Source organism: Balaenoptera physalus, assembly GCF_965194825.1.
Source record: "Balaenoptera physalus genome assembly, chromosome: 11".
NCBI classification, from domain to species: domain Eukaryota; kingdom Metazoa; phylum Chordata; class Mammalia; order Artiodactyla; family Balaenopteridae; genus Balaenoptera; species Balaenoptera physalus.
The window spans coordinates 41,095,993-41,115,198 of NC_138896.1; the positions used below are offsets into that span (position 1 = coordinate 41,095,993).

Consider the following 19,206-nt stretch of genomic DNA (forward strand, 5'->3'; position numbering starts at 1 on the left):
ACGACAAGTGTGGAAGAGCTGTCATGTATATCACACTAACCTCTGTTCACTGCAGAGTTCACACCGGAGAGAAGCCCCATGGGTACAAAAGCTCCCAACACTTGGTTCTTCTGAGTAGGCACTCTGGGGAAAGCCTTGCATGTGTGGCAAGTGCGGAAAAGCCTTCAGGGATCGGCCCCATGTCACTGTCCATCAGCGTATTTATACTGTGAAGAAGGCTTAAGAACTGTGTGGGAAAGCCTTCAGCCAAAAGTGGACTCTCAGGGTCCATCAGGGAGTCCACCCATGGACTTCCCTGGTGGTGCAGTGGTTAAGAATCCTCCTGCCAATGCAGGGGACACGGGTTCGATCCCTGGTCCGGGAAGATCCCACATGCCGCAGAGCAACTAAGCCCGTGTGCCACAACTATTGAGCCCATGCGCTGCAAATACTGAAGGCCATGCACCCTAGAGCCCATGCTCCGCAACAAGAGAAGCCACCGCAATGAGAAGCCCGCGCACTGCAATGAAGAGTAGCCCCCGCAAGCCGCAACTAGAGAAAGCCCGTGTGCAGCAACGAAGACCCAATGCAGCCAAACTTCTTCAGCCTGCTGGGGGTTTCAGTATCTGTAAGACAGCTCACAGGATATGGCTCAGAATATTATCTGTAGCCCTTAAGAAGGAACTAAAAGTCCTTGACTATGCTTAATGACTAAACTATTATTATTTGGTCTCCTTTGACTGTTTTCCTTTGTTTCTGCATTGTCTCACTTCTCTGATTAAACTTATTCTTTGGCAAAAGTTTTTCCACGAACAAAAGGCAGGCTGAGGACATGAGGGGCATAGACCATAGGGTCCTGTTCCGTTTCAAGAGCAGGACTCGGAATGGGACACTGGGTTTGTCCAAGGGTGGTGTATTAGTCCCCTGGGGCCACCATGACAAATGACAACCAGCTGGTGGCTTAAAACAACAGGAATTTATCCTCACAATTCTGGAGGCCAGATGTCTAAAACCAAGGTACCAGCAGGGCTGGGCTCCTTCCAAGGGCTCTAGGGGATCACCCTTTGCCTCCTCCAGCACCTGGAGGCTCCAGATGTTCCTTGGTTTGTGGCTGTAGCGCTCCATTCTCTGCCTCCTTCGTCACAAGGCCCTCTATTCTGTCTGTATCTCTCCTTATGTGTCTCTCAGGACACTTGCCATTGGATTTAGGGATCGCCCGATAACCCAGGACGATCTCAAGATTCTTAATTACATCTGCAAACACCTTTTTTTCTAAATCAGTTAACGTTCATAGGTTCCTGGGGTTGGGATGTGGACATATCTTTTGTGGGGCACCATTCAACCCACTCACTACAGGTTTAGTCGGTGGAGGGACGGTAAGGAAGCATGTGAGCCGGTTCTGGAGAGAACGGGGGCAGAGGGAGTGCAGACGGCAAGCATGTGTAGAGCTAGAGGGTAAGACTGAGTCACACTTGCCTGATGAAAGCAAGGATCCTGTTATACCCAACTCTCCGTGTCGGATGCTGCGCCCCCACACACACGTTCTCAGGAGGAGGAGATCGAGGAGGCGGGGAAGGAGTTGTATCACAGCATTCCTGTTACACAGCCATGGCCTTTCTGGAATCAGCCACTGCAGTGGGCGTCAGGTCTCTAGATGCCTGGAAGCAACACAAGCTCGACTGGGGGTTGGGGGGACAGCATTGCCAAGGCAGGTGGGCAGGAGCTAGAAGAGAACAAATTTATAATGGCCCGAGTTCCTGTGGGCACCTCTGGAAGCCCTGAAGGCTACGCTGAAGGCTTTCAGAGACAGGGCTACCTTTGGTACTGAGGCAGCCATCCATAAAATAAATTGCATGTCCTCCTGAAGCCATGAGAGACTTGTCCTCACAGACTAAATCCAATCCCCCAGCTTCCAGGAGAAAGAAGCGGTCTTACATGCAGGACACCTACATTACGCTTGGCATTAAGGCCAGTGCCCAGATCTCCAATGAATGGCAAAAGTCCGCCCCAGCTCTTTCCAATAGGATTGCTTAGACAGGGACACAACTAGTGGTGTGCTCTGGGGAATGGTAGGGTGAGGCAATCTCAGTCTTGAACAAAAGAGAAGGGGCCTTGGCCAGAGTAGGCCAGATTTTGATGTGCAGACAAAAGATGGTGATGCAAGGATGAAATGACTCACTGGAAAGGGATAGCACCTGGAGGAAGATGACTTGGGGGGCAGGATGTATTTCAGGTTAGTTGAAACATAACTTTTTCAAAAAGGTTTTCCAAGGCACCCTAAAGAAGTTGGGTGCCCTATTCTTTCAACTCACTTGTTCAGGGTCATCAGCTTACAAAGGTAGCTCCACAATGGCAGGGACTAGTTAGCATCCTGTCTAATGCAGCTGATGAAATGAACTGGAGGAGAAGGGGAGGGAGAAATAATCAGCTTTCTCCTGCATCTTCGTTCTGAGCAGTTGCTAGGTGATGTCTAGGAGGACCACTGCTGCCTGCTACCTGCAGGAGCTGTTCCCTGAGCTCTGCCCCCTGCACAGCACTGGGTGGGAGAGGGGTGCAGAGGGAGGGTGCCTGGCCTTCTCCTGGACTCACTGAGGCTGGACTGCATGCAACCCTCCCTCCATAGGTTTGCCTCGCTGGCCTCTATCGTCACCCCAGCAATTGCTCACCACCTCCCAGCTCTTCCCCTTCTCTGTCCTCATTCCCAGACTGAGGAATGCCAAATCGAAGTGTTTCGAAGTGTTGAGTCACCTCACCCCCCACCCCGTTTTCCCTTCTGTCTCTTTCAGCCAACCCTAGTTGAAGAAATGCTGCGGGGGCTGGCAGTGTCACCCCCAACACCAGCAGGAGCCCCATATCTCCTCCCATCCTCCCATTGTCAGATGTACTTCAAACCATATGATGGAAGCAAACATTTCTGCTTGTTTTGCATACACTTCTCACTGCGGATAAGATGGGCCGGACACTCAACTGTAATGTTTTCAGGATTAGGGCTCTGCTCAACTGATCTTCCCATAACACCAATTTCTTTTTTTTTTTTTTAACATCAATTTCTTTTGGAATTGAATTTGACACACAAAGTCCACATGGTTTGTAAAGCACAGGTTTAAAAAAATTTATAACCTATTTTTGGCTAAAGGAGGTTTGTAGAAAAATAGTTTCTATCTAATCAAATAGTCATTTTTAAAAATTAAAGGGACTTCCCTGGTGGCACAGTGGTTAAGAATCCGCCTGCCAATGCAGGGAACACGGGTTCGAGCCCTGGTCTGGGAAGATCCCACATGCTGCGGAGCAACTAAGCCCGTGCACCACAACTACTGAGCCTGTGCTCTAGAGCCCACGAGCCACAACTACTGAGCCCACTTGCCACAACTACTGAAGCCCGCACGCCGAGAGCCCGTGCTCCACAGCAAGAGAAGTCACCACAATGAGAAGCCCGCACTGCAACGAGTAGCCCCTGCTTGCTGCAACTAGAGAAAGCTCGCACGCAGTAACAAAGACCCAACACAGCCAAAAATTAATTAATTAATTAATTTTTAAAAATAAAGATTAAAGCCTAGTTCTAATGGGATTGCTGAAAAGGGTGTATAACCTTGGAACATTTGAGAAGTATCCATTTCATTGCCTACTGATGTACCAATTGCAAAGTTTTTTCTAAGTGATGTTTCTTTGCTAGTTGTGGAGAGAGGGGAATGTCCCACAGTCACTTAGGGACCTGTCTCCACAAGTGGAGTGGACATCTTTTTTTTTTTTTTTAATTATTTATTCATTTATTTATCTATTTATTTATGGCTGTGTTGGGTCTTCGTTTCTGTGCGAGGGCTTTCTCCAGCTGCGGCAAGTGGGGGCCACTCTTCATCGTGGTGCGCGGGCCTCTCACCATCACGGCCTCTCACCATCACGGCCTCTCTTTGCGGAGCACAGGCTCCAAACGCGCAGGCTCAGCCTCGCGGGCCCAGCTGCTCCTTGGCATGCGGGATCCTCCCAGACCAGGGCTCGAACCCGCGTCTCCTGCACCGGCAGGCAGACTCTCAACCACTGCGCCACCAGGGAAGCCCTGGAGTGGACATCTTTATAACCCAGGGTTTTGTTGGTGTGATGCTGCATTCAGCACGGCCTCAAAGTGATGTCCCAGTATCTTGCTACCCTCTCGACACATGGCACCAAATATGTAATCTGAAAATAAAAACGAGGATGTTCCTGTTTTATAGACAATTTAAGAGGAAAACCCTTGAAATGGGAACAGTCTTTTTTTAAATCAAACTTTGCTTCATCCCTCAAATTTCCTTGATCCTGATTCTGTTCCTTACTTTATAAACTCATTACATATTTGATTTTAAATTTTATTATTAAGATAGGTTAATTTCCACTGTTAGAACCTTCTTAGAGTTTCTCCCCACCACACCTGCTGCTTGATACAGAATTTTTTGAGGGGTGGCATTAAAGACATAGGACTAGACTGAGCTTTTTGAAAGCAGGGACCGATACTTGAGCATCTCCATATCCTCAGCACTTGACGTGAAGGCCTGATGGAATGAGGACACAATTGATCCAGGCCTGCCGTGCTTTCACGTGGCCATAAAGCAGCCAACCAGGTGCCTGCTCCTGGGAGGAGGTGGGCTCCACAGTCTGCCCGTCCCGCCCCTTGGACCCGGGCCCAGAGACGGGGTTACCAGCTGGGCGGCCCCCCAGACTCAGGCGGGCAGATGGCCCCAGCCCCCTCGGCCCGAGAACGGCGGGGGCGACGCCAGAATGAGGCGGGGCGATGGGTGAGCGCGCCTCGGTCCCCGGCCAAGAAGCCGGGGTGCAAGGAAGAGGAGAATCACCTCGAACCCGGGACGTGAGAAAGCTTACAAGGCTGGGAGGACAAGGCAGGGGAAAGGAAGGAGAGAGCCTGCTTTTGAAAACAAAACCCTCATCCCCACCCCCACCCACGTAACCAGAGGGGCCCGGGAGGCCGATCTTCGACGGCAGAGGGTGGTATGGGGCCAGCAGATCCGTGCACAAACTGCAGACGGCGCCGGCCTCGAGCCGCAGGAGAAGCAGGTTTATGAGCCCTGAAACCCTCTGAGATGAGAGAGATAATATCTATAAAATCCAGGATTGCTAGAAAGCCACAGACTTTCTTCTCCAAACTGCCGAAAATAAAAAGTAGGAAGTGAAATTAATAGCGCTGGGGATGAGAAAGGAATGAGGCCATGCACGCGTATCCTTAAAGCATCTTCTGGGCACATTACATTCCGGGTGCTGACCTAAGCAATTTGCACTTCTTATGTCATTTAATCCTCACAACAACCCAAGGAGATAGGGGTTACAATCTTGTTTAATCAATGAGGAAATTCTCTTAGGTTAACTTGCCCAAAGTCACATTGCTGACTCAACAGGACCAGTTTAATACTATGCCAGTAACTTTCAAACTTTTTGGACTAAGATCCACAGTAAGGGATGTATTTTATTTTATTTTATTTTATTTATTCATTTTTTAAAGCTTGATGGTATTCACATTGCTTAATTTGTGTCATGCTTTATTTATTTATTTATTTTATTTATTTATGGCTGTGTTCGGTCTTCGTTTCTGTGCAAGGGCTTTCTCTAGTTGTGGCAAGCGGGGGCCACTCTTCATCGCGGTGCGCGGGCCTCTCACTATCGCGGCCTCTCTTGTTGCGGAGCACAGGCTCCAGATGCGCAGGCTCAGTAATTGTGGCTCACGGGCCTAGCTGCTCCGCGGCATATGGGATCTTCCCAGACCAGGGCTCAAACCCGTGTTCCCTGCATTGGCAGGCAGATTCTCAACCACTGCGCCACCAGGGAAGCCCAGGGATGTATTTTAGATCCAGAGCACATACATATAATATATAACTGAAAGGAAATTTTCACGAAATGTGTACCCTTGATTCTTTCTATTCTATTCATTCCATTTTATTTAAAAGGAAATGCTGGTCCAGACCCGCTTAATGCATTTCATAATTCACTAAAGGGACATCCCCCCACCCCCACCCCCCAGCTGGAGAAACACCGTGCTACCACCTCCCAGCAGCAGAGGGGCTGGAGTGGACCCTGAAGAGGGCTTTGCCAGGCTCCCTTGAATTGCTGGCCTGAAGGGTAAATACCCTCTTCAGATAAACAGTGAGGATGTGAGGACTGTAAGGTCGTCTTGAATCTCCTGGCCCTGATGAATTACATCCCAGCAGAATGAGGGAACTTGCCTTGGAGGCCTTTGAGGAAGTGCCACAGAGGAAACTGGCAGTGGATTATGAACAAATAATAAGCAGTTATAAAGGGGCACTGCATACATTCACAAGAAACAGGTCTCTGTCCTGGTGGGAATACTTCTACTAGTACTGTATACACCTGAACTTCAGCAAAGCGTTGGACTAATTTCCTAACAGCCTTATGGAGAACTTGGGAAATGTAGGATGGTTTTTGGTTAAATTAATTTACTCCCGGTTGGCTGCCTATCCCAAACAGGGCTCAAAAGAGATAGTCCATGAGGGAGTTCTTTGTAAAAACAAAAGCAGTGAACAAGTGTTTTAGAATTTATATCTTTTTTTTTTTAATGGCTTTATTTTATTTTATTTTATTTTTGGCCGCATGGCATGTGGGATCTTTGTTCCCTAACCAGGGATCGAACCGCACCCTCTGCATTGGAAGCGCAGAGTCATAACCACTGGGCCACCAGGGAAGTCCCTATATCATATTTAATTGCATCTGTCTCCTCCACTAGAATGTGAACCCTCTGAGGGTGGAGAACTTATTTTATTTGCCACCTCTGTACTCCCAGCGCTTAGCCCAGGCTCAGGCATTTAAATGCTCCTCAGTCACTCTTGGTGGAATGTGATCATTAATTGATCAATATCTGCCCGAAAGAGACCTCCAGGGACATGGTCCAGGGCTCTGGCCTAAGTCCCCTCATGTTCCACATTCTTACCAGTTACTTGGACATGGGAATGGATGACATATTTATCAAAGTTTCAGGTGGCACAAAACTGGGACAGCCAAAGAACCGGATGACAGAATCAGGCTCCAAAAATAACCTAGCAGCCTGGAATGGTGGGCTGAATCAGGATGAAAAATAATAGAGATCTGTATTCTGCCTGAAGGTCTAAAACTTAACTTCATAAGCACAGGATGAGGGGGTATCTGGTTTAACAGGAACACATGTGAGGGATTGGGGTTTTTATGGGAAGCTAACAAATGAAGCAGCAACGTGGTGAGGTCGCCGACGCTGCAGACTTAGCCTGTGAAAATGCAAGCTTGGGGCAGCGCCCTTTTACTTGGTTCAGGTCAAAGGAGGCTGGGAGAACTGGCGCTGTCTGAGCAACAGTCATGAAGGATGATAATGACACATTGCTAGCCTTCTAGAGGAGGACAGTACAGTAAATTTGCCCACATCAAAATCCAGGATTTCTGTTAATAAGGGACACCATCAAGGTACTGACAGGATAGAGAGCAGACTGGGAAAAGATATTAAACGAGCACGGAATTAATACCTACAGTGTTTAAGGAACACGTGCAAATCAACAAGAGAAAGGCAGGAGGCCGTGAGAAAAGAGGGCATTTCACAGAAAAGGAAACTTGAACTGCTACCAGTGTCAGAAGAGATACTGGGATTCACAACTAATCAAAGAAATGCAGATGAAAACTACAGGACTTCTCTTTCAGGTAATAGCAGGGTAGCTCTCTCCAGCCACCCTCCTGCTGAAAACAACTAAGTAAGCTGGATAAAATGTTGAAAACATCCTCTGTAAAGAACTGACAAGATGGGACAGCATCACTCTGTAGGTCACCAGAACCAAAGAGGGAGGAGCCCAGAGGCTGCTCTCCCGCTAAGGAAGGACCTTTGCCCACTAGGGGAGGGTTGAACTTTCCTTTTGATGGAAGGACCTTTGCCCACTAGGGGAGGGTTGAACTTTCCTTTTGATGGAAGGCCCTTTGCCCACTAGGGGAGGGTTGAACTTTCCTTTTGATGGCGTCTTGAGATGAATGGGTATCCATCACAGCCCAGGACCTGCCCTGGTGGGAAGTCAAACAGGAGACGCCTTCCCCCCAGTAAGCCAGGATGAGGGTAAACTAGAAGTGGACCAACCTGCCAGAATGACAGCCTGGTTCTGTTTGCCTGGGTTGCCAGGGTATCCCAAGACTTGACTTTGGGTAGCTCAGTACTGACAATGTAACCAGCCTCCTGGAAGAAGCAAAACAAATTCTCTATGGAGGAAATTACCTTCATCCTCGCCCTCAAATTATCCCTACAAACGATTTTTCAAATATAATGACCAGCATACAGTCAAAGATAACTTGGGGCACAAGGAAATTAGGCTCCAGCCCACTGCCCTAGAAGCCCAATTTCTGTGGCTGCTAGACTCCAAATCTGACACCTGGTGGCAGGGGTGGCACAGAGTATATGGCCATCAGCAGCTGTGTGTCCAGCACCCAGGGACTGTGTGAGGGGGTGACAGTGTGGGTGCATGTGTATGCCTCCAGAGTGCTGGAAAGTTGTCTCCCTGGCAGAGCTGGTCAGGTTTTCTGATAATCTTTTAACTTTTCCAAAAATATGCTTGAAGAGGGCCACTTTTTCTAATTTGCTTAAAGGTGTCCTATGGCCTAGGGGCAGCCCCATGTAAAGACTTTAGATATTGAAACTATCTGATACAGACTATAAAATAACGAAGTGTATGATCTTAAAGAAATAGGTTGAATATATCTGCAGGAAACAGGAAACTAGAAAAAGTAATATGGCAGGTTTGAAAAAGAACCAAATTGAACTTCTAGAAATGATAAATGCAATAAGTGATGAGAAACTCATGTCAGTGAGATAACCACTATACCAATCAGAGAGAGAAAAGTTAGGAGGGAAATACTCAACATTGGGCAGGATTCAGGGAGCTGGGATCCTTGGGCAATGCTTGCGGATATGTATAGAGTACTACCTTCTAGAGAGGCACCTACAGTGCTTTTGTGCAGTGGCATGTGTACCCCCTGTCACCTAACAGTCCTGACCTTAGGGTCAGAGCTCAGAGAAACCCTTGCACAGGCCCGTGCAGAGACAATTATGAGGGCCGCCATCCCAGCCTCGCACGGGCTGCAAGCAGCTGGGATGACGGCCCTCATGCAGCTGGCAGTGGTTTTATTAAGGCAGATGTGGGAAGAAGGTTTTCATTTGGGATAATTCACTCTGTAGCCTGTGGAAACTGAAAAAGGAAGAAGGCTTATCTTTAAGGGGCTCTAACTCAATAGAAGCCAAGGTGATTTTTTTAGTTGAGACGATTACAAAATTCAGTTTTAAAATATTTTATTTGTATTGCTGGCATAGTATTAAAATCATCTAATTTGTTTTGTTAAAGTCAGTACACATTTGTCATAGAAGAAATAATCCAGATTATATGGCATGGCTGTTTTAGAAAAATAAAATAGTTTTATAATGTCAGTATTTTTTTGTAATGGTGGTTGGTCTTCTCACAGAGTCTGGCAAAAATAAACAGCCAAAATGCAAATCTGACCAATTAGTTGGAGAGAGTTAATCTCCCAGTGACTCCAGTTATTTGCATCATCTATTTTTGCTAAATACATTAACAAAATCATCTTTCCATTTTCTGTGGATACATTTGCAAAGTTGATTAACTTTATTTAGTTAATTATTTAACAGCATTAAACTTTTTAAAGTCCGTATAATAAAATGTAACCTACAGCCAAATCTGGGATATGAAGATTATATATTAAATTTATATCAAATGACAAGTACCAACTTTTGGTGGACTGTTGATTAAATCAAGAGACCCAGACCTGTACCTTAAATAAACTCATGCCATATATTTTAAATAGTGAATTGAGTCTACCTTATCAAAATCAGATTCCCTAACTCCAAATGCTGGGTGCAATTTATGTTGACAATATTTAAAACAGTTGGTAATTCCTGAACATTCCTGGCTCTTCCCTGGAAGATGACCTTCAGAAGAGCTTGACAGGCAAGAGGGGTGGGCCCAGAACCTAATGTTCCTAGTGGGCCCATCCCATCAGCCTGTCTGGGCCTGGGTAGCAAACACTGAAACTTATTGCTACCAATTGGCTTTAATGGTTCCCGGTTTATTGATGTAAAATTGTCTATGTTGAGGCTACATCTGCAAATTCCTTATTAAGGAATTAAATTTACACTTGTTTGCTTTGTTGGATTTGGAATGCTCATCTCAGATACATTTTTATTTGATTCTGGGAGCTCTAAGGGTTTCTCATAAGTAAGTTAATTGCCTTTTTTGTACATAAAATCCCAAATTGGAAAAATGAAAACTAAAATTTCTCTACTTAAAATGCAATTCTTTTGTAGTTTTATGCACTCTTTTTCCCTTTTCATTAATTATTTAACACATTTTTATGATCCATGGGGGTAACTGGCCTGAATTAAAATTGAAACTGGGTGGGGGGTCTTCCCTGGTGGCGCAGTGGTTGAGAATCTGCCTGCTAATGCAGGGGACACGGGTTCGAGCCCTGGTCTGGGAAGATCCCACATGCCGCGGAGCAACTAGGCCCGTGAGCCGCAACTACTGAGCCTGCGCGTCTGGAGCCTGTGCTCCGCAACAGAAGAGGCCGCGATAGTGAGAGGCCCGTGCACCGCGATGAAGAGTGGTCCCCGCTTGCCACAACTAGAGAAAGCCCTCGCACAGAAACAAAGATCCAACTCAGCCATAAATAAATAAATAAATAAATAAATAAATAAATAGTAACAAATGTTCAAGTACAATTGGTGTCTTTAAAAAAAAAAGAAAAATTGAAACTGGGAAAAAATACATATGTAGTTCAAATGATAATTCTTTTTTTCTAATAATAGTTTTGAGGGATAATGGAGTGAATCTGAAAGAACATGAACTTTACAATCATCCAGACCTGGGTTTTAACTGGGGTTCCCCAATTAGCTATAAATTAATGACCCTGTTGCAGTTTCTGCTCCATAAAATGAGAATATTACCTTCCTTGCAGTTGTTATAAAGGTTAAAGATAATATGAGTAAAGTGCTTGGTGCATGGAAGAGAGTTTTTGATATTATTCCCTTGTGTGATTCTTCCCAGGGTTTGATGGCTTAAGCATGTCACTCTGTTGGGTTTTTTGTTTTGTTTGTTTATTTTTACACGGCATGACCTGGTGGATCATTCTGGCCCTTTTATGTATTCTTCTCAATGTGATTTTATTCTCACCTGGTCTTGAGACACACCATCATACGAGTTAATTTATCTGATCTTCACAATAGCCTATGAAGGTCTGTCTCAAGGCCATCAACATGAGCTCACAACCCAAAATCAGAAAACCCATAAGGAAATAATCCACAATGAATGAGAGTTTGCCTACATAACAAACAGCAGGATTAGACCCTCAAACACTTCAGACAATGGAATTACAAGATTCAAGCTATAAGTATGATTAAAAATGATTAGTCATAAAACACAGAATCGTGCTTCCCTGGTGGCGCAGTGGTTAAGAATCCACCTGCCAATGCAGGGGACACAGGTTCGAGCCCTGGTCCGGGAAGATCCGACATGCCATGGAGCAACTAAGGCCACGAGCCACAACTACTGAGCCCACGCGCCACAGGTACTGAAGCCCACGCATCTAGAGCCTGTGCTCCACAACAAGAGAGGCCACGATAGTGAGAGGCCCGCGCACCGCGATGAAGAGTGGCTCCCGCTCGCCACAACTAGAGAAAGCCCTCGCACAGAAACAAAGACCCAACTCAGCCAAAAATAAATAAATTAAAAAAACAAAAAAAGGCCCCCTTTAAAAGAAAAAAAAAAAAAGATTAGCCAGGTATCAATGATTACAAATGACTAATATAAACTCAATGGATGGGTTAAACAGAAGATTAGAAGTAGCTGAAGTTAGAATTGGGCATTGAAAGATAAATCTGACAAAAGTATCTAAAATGTAGACCAGAAAGATAAAGAGATAAAAAATGTGTAAAAGAGAGGAAGAGGCATGGTGGATAGAATGAAATGTTCTGACAAATGCCTGAAAAAATTTTGAGCAGGAGAGAATAGAGAAAACGAGGGGGAGTGGAGAAAAAGGCTCATTTATTTACAGATTCATTCAACAACTATTTATAAGCACCTAATGTATGTCAGGCACTATTTTAGGCTCTTAAAACAGATAATGACATGATGAGAACAGATCATGGTTGATCATCATCCAGAACTGATTTTGGACAAGAATTCTCAGTGTCAGGAAATGAGTCCCAAGATACACTAAATCCTCACCCAGATACATCAGAAAGAAACTGAAGAACTCAAAGACTGGGGGAATATTTGAAAATAAAGCAGAAAGAAAACATATGTTTTCCACAAAGCAGTGAAGCCCAGACAAATAGCAAATTTCTCAACAGCAACTACAGAAACCGAAAGACAGGGCACTACTATCTTCATAGGTCTTGGAGGAAATATCTGGCAACTTAGACCATTAGACTAAGCTAAACCATCATTCGAGAATGAAGGTGACTTGAACAAACCCCCAGTATACAGTCTACTCCTGTTCAGGTTTACCTAAATTCTTACTGATTTTTTAGACAGCTGGAGAAATATGAATATAGACTTAGTATTAGATGGTGTAAGGAATTATTATGTTATTAGTGATAGTGATATTGTGGTTAAGTAAGAAATGTCCTTATTTTCATAAGATGAATACTCAAGAATTTAGGGGCAAAATGTCATGATGTGTGTAATAACTTTTAAAAAACCACAATGAGATATTATTTCACATAATGATATTGGTAAAAGTAAAAAAAAAAATCTGAAAATACCAAGCATTGGGAAAAAGAAATATCTACCTGATGCTGGTGGAGGTGTAAATAGGAAAATTGGAGAGTAATTTGGTATCAAGTAATTTGGAAAAGCTGAAGATGAAATTGCCTCCTACCCAGCAGTGCTACTCTTTAGATTTATATCCTAGAAAAATTCTCCTACCTGTGCAGATGCATATTCCAAGTGGTCCCAACTCATGCTAGTTAGAAGGTTTTTTTGTTTTATTTATTTATTTATTTAGGCTCTGCTGAGTCTCAGTTGCAGCACTTGGGATCTTTGTTGTGGCATGTTTTTTAGGTTGCAGCATGTGCAACATGCAGACTTTAGTTGCAGCATGCAGACTTCTTAGTTGTGGTATGCATGTGGGGTCTAGTTCCCCGACCAGGGATAGAACCCAGGCCCCCTGCATTGGGAGTGCGGAGTCTTACCCACTGGACCACCAGGGAAGTCCCTAGTTAGAAGTTAAATGTATATGTCCACCATCTTCAGCATGCGTTTTTCCAACACTCTTCCCAGTCTCTTTTTCATTGTATCCTCACTGGAATCTATCAACAGAAGTTCTGTCTAGAAAAAATCTGAAGCAAACTATTAACAAAGGACACAATCTTAGCATATAACTTTGTACAAGAATACTATATAACAGGTGGATCAGTAAGATATTACTGTCTTCTGATATGAATATTGCATCACCTGTGATGTGATCTAGCCAATAAAGTTTGATTTAAATCTAATCAAGCCTTTGGATCTAACTTGCAGTTTAAAGGATATCTAGAGGAAAGAGAAACATGCTAAACACCACCACATGGAAGCAATCAGACCAGAAGGTGGGCTATTCCACAGGACAACCAGCCTTGTCTATTCAGCTAATCAGTGTCATGAAAAAAGGGACTGTTCAAAATTAGAAGGGGCTTAAGGGACACAATAAAGAAACTAATGCAGGGACTTCCCTGATGACGCAGTGGTTAAGAATCCGCCTGCCAGAAGGAAAGAAATCATAAAGATCAGAGCAGAAATAAATGAAATAGAAACAAAGAAAACAATAGCAAAGATCAATAAAACTAAAAGCTGGTTCTTTGAGAAGATAAACAAAATTGATAAGCCACTAGCCAGACTCATCAAGAAGAAGAGGGAGAGGACTCAAATCAATAAAATTAGAAATGAAAAAGGAGAAGTTACAACAGACACTGCAGAAATACAAAGCATCCTAAGAGACTACTACAAGCAACTCTATGCCAATAAAATGGACAACCTGGAAGAAATGGACAAATTCTTAGAAAGGTATAACCTTCCAAGACTGAACTGGGAAGAAACAGAAAATATGAACAGACCAATCACAAGTAATGACATTGAAACTGTGATTAAAAATCTTCCAACAAACAAAAGTCCAGGACCAGATGGCTTCACAGGTGAATTCTATCAAACATTTAGAGAAGAGCTAATACCCAGCCTTCTCAAACTCTTCCAAAAAATTGCAGAGGAAGGAACACTCCCAAACTCATTCTATGAGGCCACCATCACCCTGATACCAAAACCAGAAAAAGATGCTACAAAAAAAGAAAATTACAGACCAATATCACTGATGAATATAGATGCAAAAATCCTCAACAAAATACTAGCAAACAGAATCCAACAACACATTAAAAGGATCATACACCACGATCAAGTGGGATTTATCCCAGGGATGCAAGGATTCTTCAATATATGCAAATCAATCAATGTGATACACCATATTAACAAACTGAAGAATAAAAACCACATGATCATCTCAATAGATGCAGAAAAAGCTTTTGACAAAATTCAACACCCATTTATGATAAAAACTCTCCAGAAAGTGGGCATAGAGGGAATCTACCTCAACATAATAAAGGCCATATACGACAAACCCACAGCAAACATCATTCTCAATGGTGAAAAACTGAAAGCATTTCCTCTAAGATCAGGAACGAGACAAGGATGTCCACTCTCACCACTATTATTCAACATAGTTTTGGAAGTCCTAGCCACGGCAATCAGAGAAGAAAAAGAAATAAAAGGAATACAAATTGGAAAAGAAGAAGTAAAACTGTCACTGTTTGCAGATGACATGATACTATGCATAGAGAATCCTAAAAATGTCACCAGAAAACTACTAGAGCTAATCAATGAATTTGGTAAAGTTGCAGGATACAAAATTAATGCACAGAAATCTCTTGCATTCCTATACACTAATGATGAAAAATCTGAAAGAGAAATTATGGAAACACTCCCATTTACCATTGCAACAAAAAGAATAAAATACCTAGGAATAAACCTACCTAGGGAGACAAAAGACCTGTATGCAGAAAACTATAAGACACTGATGAAAGAAATTAAAGATGATACCAACAGATGGAGAGATATACCATGTTCTTGGATTGGAAGAATCAATATTGTGAAAATGACTATACTACCCAAAGCAATCTACAGATTCAATGCAATCCCTATCAAATTACCAATGGCATTTTTTTACGGAACTAGAACAAATCATCTTAAAATTTGTATGGAGACACGGAAGACCCCAAATAGCCAAAGCAGTCTTGAGGGAAAAAAACCGAGCTGGAGGAATCAGACTCCCTGACTTCAGACTATACTACAAAGCTACAGTAATCAAGACAATATGGTACTGGCACAAAAACAGAAACATAGATCAATGGAACACGATAGAAAGCCCAGAGATAAACCCACGCACCTATGGTCAACTAATCTATGACAAAGGAGGCAAAGATATACAATGGAGAAAAGACAGTCTCTTCAATAAGTGGTGCTGGGAAAACTGGACAGCTACATGTAAAAGAATGAAATTAGAATACTCCCTAACACCATACACAAAAATAAACTCAAAATGGATTTGAGACCTAAATGTAAGACTAGACACTATAAAACTCTTAGAGGAAAACATAGGAAGAACACTCTTTGACATAAATCACAGCAAGATCTTTTTTGATCCACCTCCTAGAGTAATGGAAATAAAAACAAAAATAAACAAATGGGACCTAATGAAACTTCAAAGCTTTTGCACAGCAAAGGAAACCATAAACAAGACGAAAAGACAGCCCTCAGAATGGGAGAAAATATTTGCAAACAAATTAACAGACAAAGGATTAATCTCCAAAATATATAAACAGCTCATTCAGCTCAATATTAAAGAAACAAACACCCCAATCCAAAAATGGGCCGAAGACCTAAATAGACATTTCTCCAAAGAAGATATACAGATGGCCAAGAAGCACATGAAAAGATGCTCAACATCACTAATTATTAGAGAAATGCAAATCAAAACTACAATGAGGTATCACCTCACACCAGTTAGAATGGGCATCATCAGAAAATCTACAAACAACAAATGCTGGAGAGGGTGTGGAGGAAAGGGAACCCTCTTGCACTGTTGGTGGGAATGTAAATTGATACAGCCACTATGGAGAACAGTATGGAGGTTCCTTAAAAAACTAAAAATAGAATTACCATATGACCCAGCAATCCCACTACTGGGCATATACCCAGAGAAAACCATAATTCAAAAAGACACATGCACCCCAATGTTCATTGCAGCACTATTTACAATAGCCAGGTCATGGAAGCAACCTAAATGCCCATCGACAGATGAATGGATAAAGATGTTGTGGTATATATATACAATGGAATATTACTCAGCCATAAAAAGTAATGAAATTGAGTCATTTGTTGAGACGTGGATGGATCTAGAGACTGTCATACAGAGTGAAGTAAGTCAGAAAGAGAAAAACAAATATCGTATATTAACGCATGTATGTGGAACCTAGAAAAATGGTACAGATGAACCGGTTTGCAGGGCAGAAGTTGAGACACAGATGTAGAGAACAAACGTATGGACACCAAGGGGGGAAAACCACGGTGGGGTGGGGATGGTGGTGTGCTGAATTGGGCGATTGGGATTGACATGTATACACTGATGTGTACAAAATTGATGACTGATTAAAAAAAAAACAAAAGAATCCGCCTGCCAATGCAGGGGACACGGGTTTGACCCCTGGTCCAGGAAGATCCCACATGCCGTGGAGCAACTAAGCCCGTGTGCCCCAACTACTGAGCCTGCACTCTAGAGCCCGCGAGGCACAACTACTGAGCCCACGTACCACAATTACTGAAGCCCGTGTGCCTAGAGTCCGTGTTCAGCAACAAAGAGAAGCCACCGCAATGAGAAGCCCGCACACCGCAACAAAGAGTAGCCCCCGCTCGCCGCAACTAGAGAAAGCCTGCACGCAGCAATGAAGACCCAACGCAGCCAAAAATAAATAAATTTATTAAAAATAAATAAATTTATTAAAAATAAATAAATAAATAAATAATAAAGAGACACAGTGGGATTTTCCTGGTGGCCCAGTAGCTAAGACTCTGCGCCCCAATGCAGGGGGCCTGGGTTCAATCCCTGGTCAGGGAACTACATCCCACATGCTGCAACTAAGAGTTTGCATGCCACAACTAAAGATCCCACATGCCGCAACTAAAGATCCCGTATGCAACAAAGATCTGTGCAACAAAGATCCTGCACATGGCAACGAACACCCCGCATGTCGCAACTAAGACCTGGCACAGTCAAATAAATAAATAAATAAACACTAAAAAAAAAAGAGAGAGAGAGAGAGACAGAAACGTTGAAAATAAATTGATGGAAAAAGACATACCAGACAAAAATTAATCAAAAGAAAAAGCATTATTAGAAATGAAGGGGAATCTCTACATAATCACAGATGATAAAATTCATAAGGAGAAATTAATAATTCTTAATTTGTATGCACAAAATCATATAGTCTACAGATATAAAAAGCAAAAACTTACAGAATTATAAGGAGACATTTATAATTTCTAACAACAATGGGAGATTTTTAACATATCCCTCAGAAATTTCTAGATCAAGCAAAGTAAGAAATATATTAGCACACCATAGATTAGCAAACTTGCATACAATTAGAGAATTTACATTCCTGTCAAGTACACATGGGACATTTACAAAAACGGCAAAAATTCACTATGTATTAGGACACAAAATAAGTCTTAACAAATTGCAAGGTTATTATCATATAAGACCATATGCTTAGACCACAAAGCAACTAAGCTAGAAACCTATTTTTTAAAAGATACTTTTAAAGCTCCATATTTTTATAATTTTGAAATACAGACACACAATTTCTAGATGAGTCACAGGTCCAGTGAAAGATACTACAGTAAAGAGATTATACATGGACAGTAGCTGCAGTCAGAATAACCACCAGATTAAGTTTATGATCATCCACAGTAATTTTTCTAAGATCCACCTGACTTTTGTAGAGGCCAAACTGTGAATTAAGTGGGGAGGGTTAGGAATCAGGACCTCTGCTTCCTTCAAGTCTTTAATGGGAGCATCAATCTCTGCATTTCCCCCAGGGATGCAGTACTGCTTCTGGTTCACTATCTTGGCAAGGGGTGGAAGTTCCAGAGACTTCCACTTAGCCCTCCCTACCACAGTGACCCCATAATGATCCCATAGGGCAGAGGCAATGTGGGGATTCATCCAGCTGCCAAATATATCTAATCCAATTATACTTCCAGTAACCAGGGAAATAACCACAGGTCTGGATATTTCTTTTTCCCCAGTGTACAGTCATCTAGTAAATGGCTATAGGTCCCTTTGGGAAATGCTTGGAGGAAGATTAAGGTGTTTATTTGTGGCAGCAGTGCAAGGTCCTTCCTCAAGGGAACCTGGCCTTTTCAAAAGGCTCTGGGTCTGTAAACTGACTTAAGCCTCGGACTGGGCGAGAGGGCATCATTCTCCACTATGGTGACTCAAGTTAAGTTTTTGGGCTACCAGACCTAGAGTTTTTCCTGTTATATAGATCAAGCAATATTCTAGTAGGCTGATTATCAATTTTGTTCCTAGGGACACCATGATCAATTAGGTATCACTAAAGATCTCTGCAGACCAGAATGTTCTGATTACTGAAATACCCGTGATGCCCTTTACGGGTGAAGGTTAAGTGCTTACACTTGGCCTCTGCTACAATGGAATATCATCATCTTCATTGAAATCAGGCATCTCCTACATGCATAACTGGCCTACAATGGACAGCAACCACAGAACTTTTCAAGGGTGTGGGTGATCCCTCCGCTAATACAGGCATACCTCGGAAATATTGCAGGTTTGTTTCCAGACCACCTCAAAAAAGCACATACTGCAATAGAGCAAGTCACACAAATTTTTTGTTTTTCCAGTGCATATAAAAGTTATGTTTACAGGGACTTCCCTGGTGGTCCAGTTTGACTTCATACTCCCAATGCAGAGGGCATGGGGTTTTTTGTTGTTGTTGTTTTTGAGGCAAGGAGTACGACTGTATTCAGAAAGCCAGCAGACCAAGAAGATGGCAGACTACAGTCTCAAAATAACCATCTTCGAGGGCACGGGTTTGATCCCTGGTTGGGGAAA

At 43.1% G+C, this 19,206-nt stretch overlaps 1 protein-coding gene across 2 annotated transcripts in view; it reads right to left on the reverse strand.

Annotated features, from left to right (window-relative positions):
• The window catches only part of ZBTB9 (zinc finger and BTB domain containing 9), a 52,071-nt gene that overhangs the window by 15,715 nt on the left and 17,150 nt on the right, over window positions 1-19,206 (reverse strand). The window contains exon 3 of one of the 2 annotated variants that reach the window (XR_014251256.1): window positions 1,456-1,637. The exons of the other annotated variant lie outside the window; for it this stretch is intronic. The gene's annotated coding sequence lies outside the window, so the exon portion shown is untranslated. The remainder of the gene's footprint in view (window positions 1-1,455; window positions 1,638-19,206) is intronic. 2 annotated transcript variants of the gene reach the window in all.